This window comes from Gymnodraco acuticeps, unplaced genomic scaffold (genome assembly GCF_902827175.1).
Source record: "Gymnodraco acuticeps unplaced genomic scaffold, fGymAcu1.1, whole genome shotgun sequence".
Classification (NCBI taxonomy): Eukaryota; Metazoa; Chordata; class Actinopteri; order Perciformes; family Bathydraconidae; genus Gymnodraco; species Gymnodraco acuticeps.
In genome coordinates this window covers 202,461-221,354 of record NW_022990685.1, presented here as the reverse complement: position 1 = coordinate 221,354, position 18,894 = coordinate 202,461, and the positions used below count along the sequence as shown (strand labels likewise).

Genomic DNA, 18,894 nt, shown 5'->3' with positions numbered 1-18,894 from the left:
CTGATTTCCTCTGCCTCGGTGGTGGACCGCTCTACCAGTGTCCCCACCGAGTTGGAGAGCAACGCGATGTTATTCGCCGCCGTGCTGTGGTGACGGAGAGGGGGAAAGCATGTTCGGCCACCAAGCTGGCACCCTGCTCCGACTCTGTCTCCCCCGTCCGGGGGAGAGGAGGGAGGAGAGAACCGAACGGTGAACCGTGGAGGGAGGCGGGGCAGGAGTTGTCGGACTCCTGCCCGGCACTCGGCCCCGTCCGCGGGCTCGTAAGCCTGGACGGGCCAATCGTCCTCCTCGGCCACAGCAGCAAGAGCGTCCGCTCTCCGCTTCCTGTTGCCCGAGGGGAGACGGGCGCAGTGTGTGCATGCTACCTGCTGGTTTAGAGCCGCGTACGCGTGCTCTGACCCCAGGCAGGATTCGCATACTGCTTTTATCTGTGCTGGTCATAACTCATTATGAACCCAGAGCCACATGAGGGACAATCTCTCACACAATTGTTACTCATGTTTACTCTGCAATTGAAGTGTCTCTTGTGCTTCAGTAACGGTGTGCTGAAGAAAAGAGGGAGCAGATTGTCGGGCCTCCTTCCTATTTATACCGGAAGGAAGCCCGAGGGTGGGGCCCACCTTGCGGGTGGGCGTGGACTACAAGTGTTTCAGTGCTGCGCGGGTGCGCAGGGGATTACCCAATAGCGATAGCCTTAGAGGGCGAAGCCATATACAAAATAGAACAGGGGAACACAGGAAGAGACAAGACTAAATACAGGGAGGGGTATTCACGAGACGAGAAACAGCCAGGCAGGGTAGGCAGAAACACAAGGGCAACAGGTGAACACAATTAGACAATCAGACACACCAGGGAAACTAACGACAGGAAGGAAAACACTGGGAGAAGGACCAGACAAGAAACAAAGAGGAAAACATGAGACAGGGAGGACAGAACAGCAAAATAACACCCAAAACAAGACAGACTAAATAAAAAACGTGACATGACATTAGGATCGTGACAATAAGATACTTTATTGATCCCAAGTTGGGAAATGTTTTTGTTACAGCAGCATGTACTACTTTGTTCTACTCCACTACAATTCAGAGGTTAACCTGCTATTTTTACTCCACTACATACTTACTTTGCAGATTATGATTAATGATGTGAAATATATATAACCCTTAAAGCAGACTTTAGTTACACCTGAGTAAAATTCAGGGAAGGTGATTGTCAAGTGCCAAAATAAACTATGCAATATATTATACGTTCAGTACTTTGTCAGACTTAATATTTATCTGTTGATACCCCCAACATTTTTTTTTTATTCAAAAGAAGACCTTAACTTAAAGTATTCTTTAATGTTTAAATAAAGCCTTATTAGTTTGTCGTAGTAGTTTTGCACATCCTCCTATTAATATCTTTGGACGTCCTGCACTAAACTGTTTTATTGTAGAGATTATTACAGTATCTTCTTGATATTTTATATTCTATATTTCTATCATTGACCTTCTACTTTCCCCCTGTGTAGGCTACTCTTAACATTTTAATGTTTTCATCAAATATAACATTCAACAACAAAACCGGAAGCTGCGATACACTCAGGTGGCTACCATTAGTAGCTAATATTAATTCTCCGATTTTTGCATAAAAATTAGTGGTGCACGATAATTATCGGCCCGATAATTATCGGTCCGATATTAGGAATTATGACGTCATTCCGATAAACCCGATAAAAGTATTAATAGCCCCGATAATATACAATATATTTTTTGGGTAAAAAAAAAAAAAAAATACTGCGGTGTGGGTGGATTGGGATGAGGGGCGCTTGTTTTTCACTCGGCTCCTCCCGTTTTGCCAGTACTGTGGTATTGTGGTTTAGGAAGAGGGGAGTTTTTCACAAATCCAGCGCTCCCTAACTCATGCCTGGCTGTGACGTGAATGGTGTGCGGCCGTGAAGCCAGGACAGTAAACAAACATGTCGTCGGTAGTATGGGACTATTTCAAAGTTTCAGAGTTAGATAGTTCGCTTGCTATTTGTATTAACAAATGCAATGCAGAAGTTCCACGAGGAGGGAAAAAGGCAACGAGCTATAATACTTCCAACCTGATTAGTCACCTGAAACATCGCCATCACTACGATGGTGTGTTAAAAGCGTACGAAGACGCCTGCGCTGCTAAACTAGCGGCAAATCCAAAGCCAGCTGCAAAGGCACCTACCTATCGACGAGGCTTTTGAAAAAGGCAAGAAGTTTGCCAGAGACGACCCCAGGGTTAGTTTTGTTCATAGTAGTAATGCTCATGTCATTTGCTCACTACTAGTCTTTTTTTTACCACCAGGTGTGCAAAAACTACAGGTACATTTAATATATATATATATTATATTATTATCGGTTATCGGTATCGGTCTTGAGAAGCAGGAAGTTATCGGTATCGGTTTCAAAAAACCAATATTGTGCATCCCTAATAAAAATTGAATGATGGATTATCAATAATTTTTCAAAGTGACAGACACATTGGATTAACCTATGGATTAACCTTCAGCCGCGTTTTTTCTCGTTTTAAAGCCAACACAACTTTTGATCAGAATAACAGCTAAAGGTGAGCATATCTCCGTATTTTGCTACCTAAAGCAACGTTAGGTTTTGTCTGTATTTGCTTCCCCTGTCGCGAGTTATGATCGCTCAGTGATGATACTTATATACATTTTTGATAATCTGTGGAATCTCAGCATTTTAGCTAAGCTTGTTTGTGCAGATCCAATAAGTATATTGATCGATATATACCTAGAGTTTTGTGCTAAGTGCGTTAGCATGTTCAAGCTCAGGGCTCAATTAGACCCTTCTTGTGAGACTTGTGTTTTGTTTCGGTAAAAATGTATCATCGGTTAGCTGAGTTTCTTCCCGTTAGGAGGGTATGACATATTCATAGTTTTTTAAATATTAAGAAGCCCTGAGACACAGTGTCGTGAAAAAAAAAAAGACACGCCGACGGGTCTATGGGGGCCTCTTGAGACCATTTGATACGGCCCTCGAGGTAATTTATAAACACACGCAAAAAAGAAAAAAATTAAAGAAATCTAGACCGCAACATTTTTTAACAAGCGAGTGCCTGTGTGTCCTGGCCAAGGTCAGGTCCTTGAACACAACACGAGCCTAACGTGTCATCACGTGGTATATGTCTCGTCTGACAGGGGTGCAGTTCTGACGGAGAGAACCAGAACGTCGCTCCGGCATTTCAGCAAATTGCAGTACCCATAAGGAGCCATACACATGCTGCAGTTTTTGCGGGTCTTTAGTTGAAAGCCCAGTGGCGATCTGTTCATCTGTCATACTGATCATACAGTCAATAACTTTGTTGTTATTAGCATCTGGTTAGCTAGCTATGCTAACGAATATAAGAAGCTTTTTTCTCCAACCAGCGAGGTAAAGGCACATCTTTATATGATCATCATAGTTATAAAAAAATAAGAGAATAAAGTAAACAGGTATACAATACTATATGACAGTAAAAAAAAGTTGTTATTAACCTGTTAAGCCCCAAGGTCCCCGTCGGCGGGTACATTTTTTTTTTCACGACACTGTGTCTCAGGGGATCTTAATATTTAAGACCTATTAATGTGTCATACCAGATTAACGGGAATAATCTCAGCTAACTGACGATACAAACCATTTTTACCAAAACAAAACACAAGTCTCATAAGAAGCTAAATGACCCCTGAGCGAAAAATGCTAACGCACTTTGGCACACAACTCAAGATAAAAGATACCCTTATTACTTATCATAGCTGCACATACAAGATATCCGATTAAAGCTGAGGTTCCACAGATTATTTAGGTATATATATCATCACTGAGTGATCCGAACTCTTGACAGGGGAAGCCAACACAGACATCACAACACGTACCTTTACAGAGCTTTTACGGGAGATCGTCTCACCGTAGCTGTCAATCTGATCAAAATACTTTACAATGGCATTAAAACGAGAAACAATGCGGCTGAATCGGTTAATCCATAGGTTGATAATGTTTCTGGGTAATATTTGTTTTTATTTATAATCCATAATTCCATTTGTATGTAAAAATCGGAGAGTAAAAGTTAGCTGCTAATGGTAGCCACCAGAGTTATCGCAGCTTCCGGTCTTGGCTATGCGGCAGTCTCACACACACACATTACCAAATAAGGAGTATGTGGGAGTTCCCCTCGATTACATTGGCTCTGAGGGTTAGAAAGAGATGTCAATCAGCAAAATCGACCAAGGGGGGCCAGAGATAGGTCAAATCCACCCAAATGACCCCAGAAGTGTTTTTTTTGTTGCTAAATATCTCTAAAAAGGTCACATTTCACTTGTTTTGCATCAATTTTGATACAGGGCACTTATTATATGTTGTAGTTTGGATTCCTAAAGCTTTTAGTCTACCATCCCATCATTCAAGGGTGGTTTTCACTATAAGTCATTTTTCTTTTTGGACGGACACAATCATTTACATTTTTTTACTGTGTTCAATCTGAATTTACTTTAAAATAAAAAGGGATATTTCAAAAGAATCAGATTTATATATCAACATATTTTTTAGATTTCGGAAAGTGACTCAAGGCTAATGGCAAATAGTAAACAACACAGGACGACCTTAGCTAACCAACTTAGTAGAGGAACAAATTAAACGTTTTACAAAACACAGAATAAAGATGCATTTTTTAATCAAATAATTTGTGACTGTCTTTAAATAACTTCCATAGGTTCATGTTTGAACCACTTAGAAAAATGGAAACAGACAATAAATAAATGTGCTCAGTGACTTATCGAAATGCTAATGCTTTGGATTTTGTCGTTTTACAGCATCTGAACTGAGGATTGTGGTGTTTGGAAAGCAACTTACTGAAAAGACAACACTTAGTAACTTCATCACAATGGAAAAATACTCTCCTTATCTGAACATGCAAAAGCAATGTAAAGTCAGCAATGGAAAACGGAGGGGGGAACAACTAACAGTAGTGAAGTCCTCAGATGTTTTCAGTCTGCCTGTAGATAAAGTAAGACATGAGATGAAAAAGTGCATGGCCCCCCAGGACCAAATGTCCTCCTTCTATTACTAAAGACTTCTGATTTCAACGAAGACACAAATTGAAGTTCATCCTGAATTTCTAAGGTCAAGATGCTTTTAAAGACTCAATGGTTATCCAAACAGAAAATGGTGAGGTACAGAATGCGTCTTTAAACAAAGTTATCCGAGACTGCAGACAACGGCAGCAAAGCATTGACTTGAAAAAAAAGCTTTTACTGAAAACGATTATCAAACACTGATCAAACAGATGGAAAAGATAGTGAGTGACAACAAAGGAGGATATCTACACTTTACTGAAGAAGATGATCCCATCACAGCATCTTTAACTTCCGATCCCTTTCTAAAGCCCAGGTTGAATACGGTAGCAGGACAACATTTTGTACTGAAGACGGCTGGTTATAAACGTCAGAGCAGTGAATGCCTCAGGATGGTGCTCATTGGGAAGACTGGTTGTGGAAAGAGCGCAGCAGCAAACACTATTCTGGGCAGAGAATGCTTCAAATCTAAAGCCTGCGCAAAGTCAGTGACCGAGTTTTGCCAAAGAGAAACCGGAGAGATTGATGGACGGCCTGTTGTAATAGTCGACACCGCCGGCTTGTATGACACAACTCTGACCAACGAACAAGTTCAACAGGAGCTTGCGAAATGCATCAGCATGTAGTCTCCTGGACCTCATGTGTTCTTACTGGTGCTGCAGATTGGCCGAATTACACAGGAAGAGAAAGATACTGTGCATCTGATCAAAGAGTTATTTGGCGAGAAGTCAGGAGACTACATCATCGTTATATTCACCAGAGGAGATTAACTGAATGTCCAAACAATTGAGAGTTACATACAGATGTAGCACTCCAGATCAGACTCAGATGGGTGTGTCCCAGTCAAAAGCCCAGCGGATCCCAGTGGCTGGGGGTGTTGCCAAATTGCTAGAGGGCGTTGCCCAATTTCCCCATTTGTTCAATTACAGGATTTAACCATGAGATGGCGCTTCATTCACAAAATACACAAAGACAACTGGGTGTTGTAGAACTTAGTCTGTTTGCAATGTTTGCAGCTCTGCAGTTGTGTTTGCTGAATACTGTAGCATGTAATCACTTATTTGTTACTGTATGGTTTTCACAAGCTACTATAATGAAAAAACATCAATATTTTAGATCAAATAAAGTATATAGTTTGCTTTATGCAGTATATTTTTTGTAATATTGTTGGGGTGTTTTTACACAGTACAGTAGATTGAAGTAAATCAACTTATACATTAAGATAAGATAAGATGGACCTTTATTAATCCCGTGGGGAAATTCAGTAGTTCAAACAGCAACAGGGTGAGAGTGAAAAACAGGACAGCACAGATTCACACAGATTAATAAAATCAAAAATAAGATGAGCGATACAAATACATTAACCCCATTATAGCAGATGCCACATTGAATGGATGAACACATTTATGCACATTTAAGCCGGTGCCGCATAAAAACAACAGTCCGGACAACATTGCCGTGTGTTTCTGTCGAAAGTACTGGCTTGAAACTATATCCCAGTCTTTGTTTCATGCAAAAAATACCCAGTAAACATGGACATACGATTATATAAAGTTAATACAGATATATTTCAGAAGTATGAATAATGGAAGCACATATTTTAATATCTTCGCCGTATTTTATCATTTTACGAAACGGAAAATACTGGAAACTGTAGATTCTGCTCAACAGGATGTATTTACCAGGGAGGGGGTGAGGTAATCAGGTAAACGGAGTGATACGAAACGAGACGAAAAGAGACGAAGAGGGACGGCGGGAACCGAAGAGAGACGGCGGGAAATGGAGAGAGACGAAGATATACGAAGACAGGCGGTGGGAGACGAAGAGAGACGAAGAGAGACGAAGAGAGACGGCGGGAGACTGCGATTGAAGTAAAGTGACAGACAAACATTGAGAATTTAGATATAGTTAGATAGATTTAGAGTTTTGAAGATTCAACTATGATGAAGAGAACTCTGAACGTGAGTCAAGCTTTAAGCTTGTTTTTTGACATGGAGGAGGAGGAACCTGTGATGTTGCCCTCTGTGTCGTAGTTGACAGAAACTGCTTTGAAGCGTGGCACAGATAAAGACAGAAAAAACTGATTTTTGTACATAATGTGTATATATATATTTGTATTATATTTATAATAACACTTTTGCCTTATCAGAATGAAATCCCATGCTACCTCAATCAAACTTTCACATTATCATAGTGACATCCCATGTATATATTTCCAGCTTTTAAATGGTTTCGTTGTGTATGTTTGTGTTACCTATATGAAAAATAATATCATTTGCAAAATCAGTTTTTACGTTTTTTTTGTGATTTTGGGTCCAAAATGTTCATATAGTAGAAGATCACTGCTCTAAACAAAGTCAAAAAAATCCTACATCCAAACGAAATAAATATAATTAATTATGATGATGAATACGTTAAGTCTCTTTCATTGTTTTTCACTTTTATTAAATGTTTGATATTTCCGGTGGAAATGGTGGACAATCGGACATTCAAAATGCAGCATATTTTCACTCTTACACACATATATTCTCCTTTTACATACATACATTTTCACTCTTACACACATATATTCTCCTTTTACATACATACATTTTCACTCTCACACACGTATATATTTACACTCACACATTCATACATTTTGCTCTCATATTATCATATTTCAATGCACACATTCATATATTGTCACTCACACATTCATGCATTTTGTTCTCATATTCATATAATTTAATGCTCATATTTATACATTTTGCTCTCATGCGAAATCTACTAAAACAAAGTATGTCATGGTAGTGGTCAGCTGTTAAACACAAAAGTGTATCTTAAGGGCTGTAAATATAATAAGCCTGTTGTCAATTTTAGACACAGGCTTATTATATTTACAGCCCTTAATAACATTCATTTTCTGGACTCAATGTGTGTCTTGGCCGTTTTCTTTGTTCCAAGCAAACGAGTGCTTTTTGTTTTGAAATCACTTCCGCGAGTTTCGCGGGCCTCCCCCCTCGCTCCACTGACCATCAGACCATTTAGTAAGGTAAAAAGCAAAAGGGCAAAAACGCCTCTCAGACGCTCTTCCGTTTACTTTTTTAATAAAGAAAAACAAATGGTCCGTAGATACACGGACTCATATAGCCTATGTATGTATACTGTAAGGAGAATGTATGTGCGTGAGAGGACCAGTAGGAATTACGGCATATAAATATGCAAACACAAACCTACAGACTGGGGGATGGGAGATCACAGGAGTGGGGGGGGGGGGGGGGGGGGGGGGGGGAGAGCTGTGGAATGTGACCCTTGGGAGAATTCCTCCACACATTCCAATGGCCAATTCGTTTTAAACAAAGAGTTCGCAACACAGGACAGCATAGGCAACATGGGGGGTGGGGGCTGGTGAACGGTCTGGTCAATGTTTGTAAACACAATTCCCAGGATGTGTCCTAATCAAACCAAAAGAGAAAATGCAGATATCATTCTCTCTCTCGACTCGCTGGTATCTCGAGCTGAGCGCTCATTGGTGTTCATACTGCTCACAGGCTGGGCTGCTGTGTATATCTGGTGTATTCATACTGTACCCCTCCTCACTGTTTATTCATCATTCAACCATTTACACCTTCCTTTTTTCCCGTCAAGAGGTTGAAAAAGATTGAGTCCTATGTTTCCAATTGGTTCCCAAATCTGAACATTGACCAGTGGCATAAGATCAGGAGCCGGGTAAATGAGAGACTGAGGAGCCCCCGAAAAACAGATCCCGAAATAGCTCGTCCTGGTTTCCGCAGCAGATAGGCCTATGGTGTCTGTTATGTCAGTTATTTTAAATAAAACGTTGAAAACTGAACTTGAAAATTGTTTCCTCTTTTTATTTTATGTATCATTTTCGGTACGGGGAGACGTGGGGAGACGTGTGTGATTAAAAATGTATTTGCAGAAATGTAAAGTGATCTAAGTGTTCTATTCATATTCTTGACGGGAAGAGCAGTGTAAATGGGTGGCCATATGCATTTGAAAAGCAATATAAATCACACAGTTATTATACAATAGGGTATAAAAGCACCATCGATAACCATTACCTTTATCCAATTCAAATTTTGGACGGGAAAAAAGGAAGGTGTACATGGTTGGGCTATACTGTAGGCCTACTGCAGGGGTACTCAAATACAAATCTTAAAGGTCCAAAATAAATGTTTCAATAAGACAAAGGTCCGTTTATTACAATTTATTATCCGTTTTACAAGATTCTTAACACGAGGTTGCAAAAACTAAAATAATCTGTATGCAGCAGTTTTCATTGTTATTGTGTCTGTGCTTGACCCCTCAGAGTCGCAGTGTAAGAGCTGCAGTTATGAATAAAGGCAGCTGCACCCTCTTTCATTCAGCATTCCCATTATTGCTTTATAAATGTATTCCCCCTTGTGTGTCCACTGAGGTTCGTCAGGCCCAACACATCTTCAACAAACTCCCCCTTTGCCTCATCATAACAACTCACAAACACCAGCAACTGAGCATTGTCAGTGGTGTCAGTGGACTCACCCACAGCTAAGGAAATGCACTGTGCATTTTTTATTCCATCACAAAGCTGATGAATCAAATCACCAGCCAGTATTTATGTTCTTCTGGTTGCTGTGGAATCTGAGAGGGGATTTGCTTGATTTGACCTGTTATTTCCTCTTTTTGTTTGCCTTCAACATGGTCTCCATCACTTCAGTCATGCATTCTTTTATACTGCAGTTATTATCCAGTGGAAAGTCCTTACCTACTGGCCTAGTTCAATCAAAGTGGTTACTTTGTTTTGGCTGGGCAGTGTAGTTTTACACACCGTCTGATTTGACTTTCTCAGGACTTAAAACAGTTTTTTGGGGGCAGACCCCCTCAAAGAAAAAAATATATTTACACACGTAAGGTCATCATCTTAATAGTTTTGTATGCTCATCTGTGAGCAGAGCATCAAGTTGACATGTCTATTACAGCTGAATGCGGCGATTACCATTTTGTTCAGCAAAACGCCTCACAAACTTATTAAGATCAACAGCTTTAGTGCGTTTTGATTCAATGCTGAGTACAGTCAAACTGACAGTCTCTTCTCTGTCAGTGTAGACCGCAAATACCTCATTCCTTCAGCGCTTGGGTCCGAATGCTTCTCGTTTTGCGCCGTCCAGTTCAAAATGAAATCGCCGCCAATCGTATGTCCACGCTCGCGCCAGGACCGGGGGACGTGCATGACATGCATCTTGTGCTGCATTCACTTGCACTCGGACATTAGAGACTTTCTCTCATAAATGTCCGATGAGCCACAACTTTTCTTTCAAAACAAAGCTGCCAACTGGGGTGGCAAGGCCTGTTTTTAGGGTGTCAGTTGCCACCCCGGTAGGTGAAACTAGGCTACTAGCTACAGTACAGATGGAACTAGATGAGCTGTTAACTCTCGCTCTGAATTTTTTTTTTTTTTTATTCTTGCTCTGACTTAGACAGGTTGAAAGAGACACACACATTTTTCCCACCCGCATTCCGCGAAGACCCGCCCTACTGTGCCTCTGATTCGCAGATTGTTTGGGGGGAAAAACGCTGACTGGATGCTGAATGTGATTGGACCAAAGCGTTGACACACACAGGTGGAACACAGTGGAACAGTCAGACATGCAGAGCGCTGTTTGCAGTGGACATAGCGGAGAATTTTGACTCGTTGCGAATGCGTTGTGGCGATGTCTCACATATAATACAGAGAGATAATACATATGAAAAGTATAATTTGCTCAGAGTCCGGAGACAGTGGTGGTTCGGTCCGGATCCGGACCGGAGTCCGTAGTTTGAGGATGCCTGGCCTACTGTATACATACAAAGGCCATTCAAGCTAGAGTTCTTCTGGAAATGTTCACATCAGGCACCTTCAAGTTAAACAATTAACACAGTAGGCCTAAATGATGTGGATTAAACCACATTTATTTTGTTAAAAATAAACAAAATATGATTTTGTTTGAATGATTAAATGTCATCAGGTACCTTCAAGTTAAACAATCAGGTGCACACTTTAATGTGCCGCCACCTCCGGACTCGGCTTGACTCGGTTTAAAGAATGCACAAATGTGTTTAATCGTTTATGTCAGATATGTACTAAGTAGTGTAGTGGACATTTTTATTATATTCCTTATATGTTCAAAGTAACCAAATGCTTCTCATTTGATTAGATGTGCTGTTTGCCTCTATCTACTCTACTTCAAGGCCACAGCTGCTATTATGAAAGACTCACACATAGTCACAGGAGAACTTGCCTTTCCTGAGATCTACAGCTCAAGGACATGTGTCTAATAACAATGTGACCGTGTGAAGACAGATTTATTACCTTCCCACCCTTTCCTCAATATAAGCTTTGTTACCATATTGAACTGCGCACACTCGCGCATACTATCCTATACTCTGTGAGACCTGTGTCTATATTTTTATTGTATCTGATGTTTGTTTGAGGCCTCGAATAAACATCACCAGAAAGACAACTCTGTCTGTTTTCACCATTTATTGGTTTTAATCACTCTGACTTGTACTCTACAGTATTGGGGTTTTTGGATTTCCATAACAGTAGCCTAAATACATTTGTTCCTGCTCAAGATTAGATTCAACTTTATTGTTATTGCACATATTGCAGGTACTGAGACAACGAAATGCAGTTTAGCTTCTAACCAGGGGTTCAACAAGCAGCGAAAAGTAATGTGCACAATACTACAGTAAACAATTAACACAGTAAATTATGTGGATTAAACCACATTTATTTCGTTAAAAATAAACGAAATATGATTTTGTTTGAATGATTAAATGTAGGGTGAATTGCCCTAATGTGGGACATTTTTGCATTTCAGACTTCGGGAATATATTGCGATATGAAGCCGATACAATAAATCAAAATCCAGTACCATTCCGAAACCCCCAGTAATATTAGACACTAATAATACAGTCAACTATTAACACTGTACATATTATTGTTTGCCCGTGGGATTAGGATGATCGGTAGTGAGACCCGTGCTGCATTTTCCTCCGGTCGGATGTGATATAAAAACAAAGCGATTATTTTTGTTGTTGTAAACTCACGTGGATTACATTTAGTGCATTAATTTCAACTCGCGAACATATGATACATTAAATGATCGTGAGGATGATGATTGAAAATCGTTTGTTTGAGTCTGGATGCATTTCCTGATCTAAAAACATAGCGATGGTTTTGTACTTACGCCAACGTGAATTAAACATTATTTTGTTAAATAAAAACATGGTGATGTTTAGTAAATGATTACATGTCTCTTATTTAGCACAGAATATGATCCTATCCGTGACATATGGATCTTAACAAATATCCGCTATATCAGATACCTGTAGATCAGCTGTTTATTTCACATGAGTTCCAGTGTGGCAGCTTTTTAATCACGACTCCCCCTGGTGGATCCATGATCCATTGCAGCTGGTTTCATTATAATTAAATGTATTTATCAAGGGGGCGTTTCAAGTCCTGCGGGGGGTTTTCCTTTTCAGCAGGGGCCCACCCCGTGCCGATCACGGACCCGCACGGGTAGGCGTCTGAAATGAAGCGCTACATCTGTAGAAGACGACAACGAGGAAGAGTTAATAAAACTCATAACTGAATGTGGAGGAAGATACCTGGTCTTCAATAACAACGATCAGAAGAATCGTACCCAAGTGAGCAAGCTTCTGACCCAAGTTGAGTCAATGATAAGCAACAATGGTGGTGGATGCTACACCTCTGAGATGTTCCAAGAAGCTGAGGCTACCATACAAAGGGAAGTGGAGAGGATCCTGCAAAGGAAGGAAGGCGAGATACAGAGAGAGATAATGGACTTTGAAGATAAACATAAAAAAGAAATGCAGGCAAAGAAGAGACAACTGGCAGAACAAATATCCAAAACGGAATGAGAAACAGACTTGAAAACCAGTCTATTAAAAAAAGAAAAGAAAAAAGGAATGAATGTATTTTATGTGGATAAATTGTTATGCTATAAATTGTTATGTTATAATATATATATAATATATAGATGAACTCAGACGATTGCTAAAAATCATCAGGTAGGATTTTCTGTGAAATGGCAAGATGGGTGGGAAGAGGGGGGGACGGGGTGGCATGGGAAAGGGATTATACAGTGGGGCAAAAAAGTATTTAGTCAGCCACCAATTGTGCAAGTTCTCCCACTTAAAAAGATGAGAGAGGCCTGTAATTTTCATCCTAGGTACACTTCAACTATGAGAGACAGAATGGGGGGAAAGAATCCAGGAAATCACATTGTAGGATTTTTAATGAATTAATTGGTCAATTCCTCGGTAAAATAAGTATTTGGTCACCTACAAACAAACAAGATGTCTGGCTCTCACAGACCTGTAACTTCTTCTTTAAGAGCCTCCTCTGTCCTCCACTTGTTAATTGTATTAATGGCACCCGTTTTAACTCGTTATCAGTATAAAAGACACCTGTCCACAACCTCAAACAGTCACACTCCAAACTCCACTATGGCCAAGACCAAAGAGCTGTCAAAGGACACCAGAAACAAAATTGTAGACCTGCACCAGGCTGGGAAGACTGAATCTGCAATAGGTAAGCAGCTTGGTGTGAAGAAATCAACTGTGGGAGCAATTATTATAAAATGGAAGACATACAAGACCACTGATAATCTCCCTCGATCTGGGGCTCCACGCAAGATCTCACCCCGTGGGGTCAAAATGATCACAAGAACGGTGAGCAAAAATCCCAGAACCACACGGGGGGACCTAGTCAATGACCTGCAGAGAGCTGGGACCAAAGTAACAAAGGCTACCATCAGTAACACACTACGCCGCTAGGGACTCAAATCCTGCAGTGCCAGACGTGTCCCCCTGCTTAAGCCAGTACATATCCAGGCCCGTCTGAAGTTTGCTAGAGAGCATTTAGATGATCCAGAAGAGGATTGGGAGAATGTCATATGGTCAGATGAAACCAAAATAGAACTTTTTGGTAAAAACTCAACTAGATGTGTTTGGAGGAGAAAGAATGCTGAGTTGCATCCAAAGACCACCATACCTACTGTGAAACATGGGGGTGGAAACATCATGCTTTGGGGCTGTTGTTCTGCAAAGGGACCAGGACGACTGATCCGTGATCCGTGATTCCCATGCCACCCCGTCCCCCCCTCTTCCCACCCATCTTGCCATTTCACAGAAAATCCTACCCGATGTTTTTTAGCAATCGTCTGAGTTCATCTATATATTATATATATATTATCAATTATAAAGATTTCTTTTTTAAACCAAACCACCAGCACTTACAAGGGTTTGGGTTATTTTAAGCAAATATATCCATATGTACTTGTTGTTCTAAATTTGTATCTTTATGGTAAATGGAACTTATTGTAAGTCCCTTTGGTAAAAGTGTAAGCTATAAAAATGTTAAGTAATTTAAAGGGGACCTATCATGCAAAATGCTCTTTTTGATGTCTTTTATACATACATATGTGTCCCCGTTGTGTCAGGGAACTCACAAAGTGAAAGAAAACAAAACCCTTTCTCTTTTCCTCCGCACCCAAATTTCTAAAAAAACTGAGGTACAACGGAGCTGATCCAGATTTGCGTCCAATATGACATAATATCGGAAATGCGGACCCATGGCACTATCAGGAACATTGCTATCAGAAACAATGCCCGACTGTTTTGGACGTAATAGAGAACCGCAGTGACGCGTCTTAAAACCCGGATGTAAACTACTTCCGGTTCCTTCGTCAAAAACGCAATGCAATTTCTCCATAGGAATTTGGAAAATAGCTGGAAATAAGATCTGTGGTTGAGACACATTGAAGAGAAGGATCACGTTTTGTTCAGCCGGATAATATCCACATGTCTATCCTACTTTTATGATTTTCGAATCATAAATCTAGTCGCCAGAAGCTAAATGCTAACGTTATGCTATAAAGGAACTACAGCAGGGTCGCTGCTTCAACGTCACGCCAACTTAAGATCCATATTCAAACATACAGATTGTAAATGGTACAAGTTGAAGTGTTTGTTTGAACAGTTTGCAGGAGGCAGGTACTTGCTTTCAAGCAGAACAGGGCAAACAAACTTAGCGAGAGTGTTTTACGTGTTCGGTGTAATGACGTAAAACGGCCTGGACAACTTCTGTAGTCCTATTCAGCCACATGTTAACAACCATCGTTTTTCAGACACGTAAACTCTTCAAAAATCACCAGCGGGGTCACTGCTGATGTATTTAATGTCGTAGAACAAAACGTGATCTGTCTCTTCAATTTGTGTCAAACACAGACCTTATTTGGAGCTATTTTCCAAAATCCTGTATTTATTAAATGTTTTACTTTAATGGTGAATGTCATTGTTATCAATAATGAATAGTTATACAAATACATTTTATATCCAGTTTAACGGTATATAACATTTTCTTTTACATTTTTTGTTTTTCAGTAAAAGGTTATTATCATAGGAAGTTACAATTTTATTTGTTATGTTTGATTTTTTAAATATATTTTTGCAGTAGTCAAAGCTCAAACTGTGTTCTCTTTTTTCTTGGTACCAAAAATAAACCTTTGATAAAAAGTGATATTTTGTGACTGTGTGCAGACCCTTAAATCCATGAGGTGACCAATATTTAGATTATTTTGAGTGATTGTTTATTAGAAGGTGTGTGACCTTATTGACCTACCCCTTAAATGTTAAACTACATTAAGGAGTTATAATGTGTAACAATTGTAATCAATAATACATATATTTAATCCTATGAATCTAATGGTGGTCCTCAGACGACATAAACATTAGTACCATACTCTAAAAGTTATTTGAATATTTAATCATGTCAATCTTTTCCCCCTTAAAAGGAATTTATATTTTACTCATTCCAAAAGAGGCAAAGGCAGTTAATAGAACTGCCCAAGTAACTTTGAATTACCTTTCAAAATGTTATAAGCAATGTCCTAATATATTTTTAGATTGATAAGGTAAGGTTTAGAGTAAATAGTTGGGGATTTGATATCGCCTTACATAAAATATATATTAAATCAAACACAGTATAAAACCATAACTACAGCTTATGTGTTTTATTTGTTACCTTAACTTTAATTTTGATCTTAATTAAGAAAGGGAAAACCACATGAATGTTCTCGAAAGTGCTCTAAGATTGTTAATATTTTGTCAAAAAAAATAAAATCTAAATGTATTTTGGTTTTAACTGTATCTAATTCAGCTTGTCAAATCATTTCTTAAAATGCAAATAAATAAATAAAAAACTAAATTATGAATAGCCAGTTTAGGTAGTACAATGAGTTTGTCAAATGTGCTGTTGAGTCCTTAAGAACAACAAAAACAACAACAACAACAACAACACCATGTACTCAATGCTATCAGCACATTCTTTCACTGCCGAAGATGCCAAACTTCTGATAACACAGTTTCTTTGTCTTCGTTGTCGGTGGCTACTTCCTGTTTAGGTGGTTTGTCCATATTCTTAAACATCTTATCAGATTCTTGAGACTGTAACAGCAAACACAATGTGTCCTGACTTTGTGTCACCCTTTAATAATGTTGCTTCTACTGTGACATGTTTACATGCTTTGATGTTCTTAAAGCTCTTTATTGTTCTCATACTGCCTGTGCTGCAGCACCTCTTTTCACCCTCTGTCTGAAACCAGAGTCCAGTCTGCACTGATTGGTTAGATATTACCACTGGATTATTGGTGCATTAATGTGTTCATCACAGCTAGTAACGGTGGAACTAATTTCAATTACTCTGTATACTGCTGTTTGATCCCTTTAACCTATAATTATATGTCCATGTGTCCATTTATTAGCTGATTTATATGTTGTATTAGCTAAGAATCTGAATCTTTAAAGTAACTAAATCTCTCAGATAAATGGAGCGGAGTAACAAGTACAATATTTTATACTGAAATGTAGTGGAAGAGAACTATAATGCAGAATTAAAGAAAGCATATTTGGTTAAAGTACAACTACCTCAAAAGAGTAATATACTTTGTTACATTCCAGTGTGACAACTGGGCTTGCTGTATGGTCACATGCACCCGATTCATAGATTGTAGTTATTAAAATAAATACACTGCATTGTTGATTTAATCTTTGTACAGTAAATGTACCACGACATCCCTGTACTGCGAGGAAACAGCACCAACCTCAGGTAAGTGAGGCATGTTAAACTATGTCAAGAAGAAAATTAAGTTGTTCTAAAGCTGAATGTATTTAAAAATGTTGCTACTCTATGCAGAGTTAAGTCCAATTTGTAATATAAAATTGTAGGAAATGTCTTGTTTTATAAGCTAAGCAAAGTGTGTACTGGTAAACATAGATATCATTTAATTATTAAAGAACAGTCTGGTGTACATTATTGTATTAATTAGTTGATAAACAAAACCATTTTGTTAAGGCTTATCAAGATACAATATTCACCATCATATACTGTGCATCATATGGAAGAGGTTCTACATAAAAGTCTCATTATGTTAACTGTATTCTATTGCATTTTTCAAGATATTTTTTAACTGCCACAGCCAGGTTTCTGACACACATTTTGAACCTACATTGATAGTATTCGTACTACAAGGTAGTGTTTGTCTTAAGGCTATCGTACCATTTCCTTTGCTATTAACAGCAAAGCCATACATATTTTCCCTATTAAAATCTTAGATCTTTTGGGAGGAAATTGTAACACCTGTAAAACTCAAAACCTCTTTAGTACATTGATAATGAATGATCCCGAGGATATTAAAAAATGAAAAAGGGCAACAATTTAAATGCTTTATTTTTCATATGCAAGGCCGGATTACAGTAGTACCTCCAGGGGCCCCCGGGCACTGAGAGCTCAGGGCCTCTCAACCCACGTAACAACGCGCCTACCCAACATGACCAATAATTTACATTTTCATTCAATCTCTGCATGTCAATCGCACACCTATTTGTCAAAAGCAGGGACGCAGCTACATAGTTCAACCAAAGTAGGTCTAGCCTTTTGCCCTTTCAGTCAACAATCACAAGACAAGGATACAATGGATAAGATCTCAAGAGAGTGTATGGCTCAAGAAGACCTAGGTAATATCACTATTTAATGTTGGGAATTTTTTTAATGCAGCTGCCACTCTCTCTTCTTTTTATTTTTCTTTCTTTTCGCTGCCCCGCTGGGTGTTTGGCTGTTACCGGCACCATCCATTTTTCAGCTCATACAATTATCAGAAGTTTGGAAGGTAACTTAAAAAATGTAATCCGTTAAAAGTACTTTTGAAAAAAGTAATCTAATCTTATCAACCCATTATTAAAAACATGTATCCTTATTACCTTCCGCAAATAAAGATAATAGAAGAGAAATATAAATAACATTGCTTTTACCAATTGTATTCTGTTAACAGAGAAGGAAAGACAACACAACAATGTAACAATCGAAAGAAGAAACCATGATAGAGATTCTGTATTAAAAATGGGACCTCTTCTCAGTGTTTTCTTATGATGGATAACATGCCTTTCATTAGACAAATTCAGGCAGTAAGCATTACTGTTCCACGTATTGGACACCAATAACGAATCTGATGATGATAAAGTAAAGAAAGCAAGCAATCTTCCACTACTTGAAGTGGTTTGGACTAATATAATGTTTATGTCTGTTCGTTTACTAAGCAATTGTTTTTTTTTGCTTTGTTATGATATTCACTTGTCATAGCGGTCATTATGTACGTAAATATACTCTATTAAGTATGCTATTCACACTTGACACACAAACTTTATTTAAACAGTCCCAAAGTAACATCAGTAGTAGTAAACAGTTAGTTAGTTAGTTAGTTAGTTAG

The 18,894-nt window shown here is 39.0% G+C and overlaps 1 protein-coding gene across 1 annotated transcript in view; it reads right to left on the bottom strand.

Moving 5' to 3' along the window:
• prdm6 (PR domain containing 6) overlaps window positions 1-18,894 on the bottom strand; it is a 145,777-nt gene that overhangs the window by 86,095 nt on the left and 40,788 nt on the right.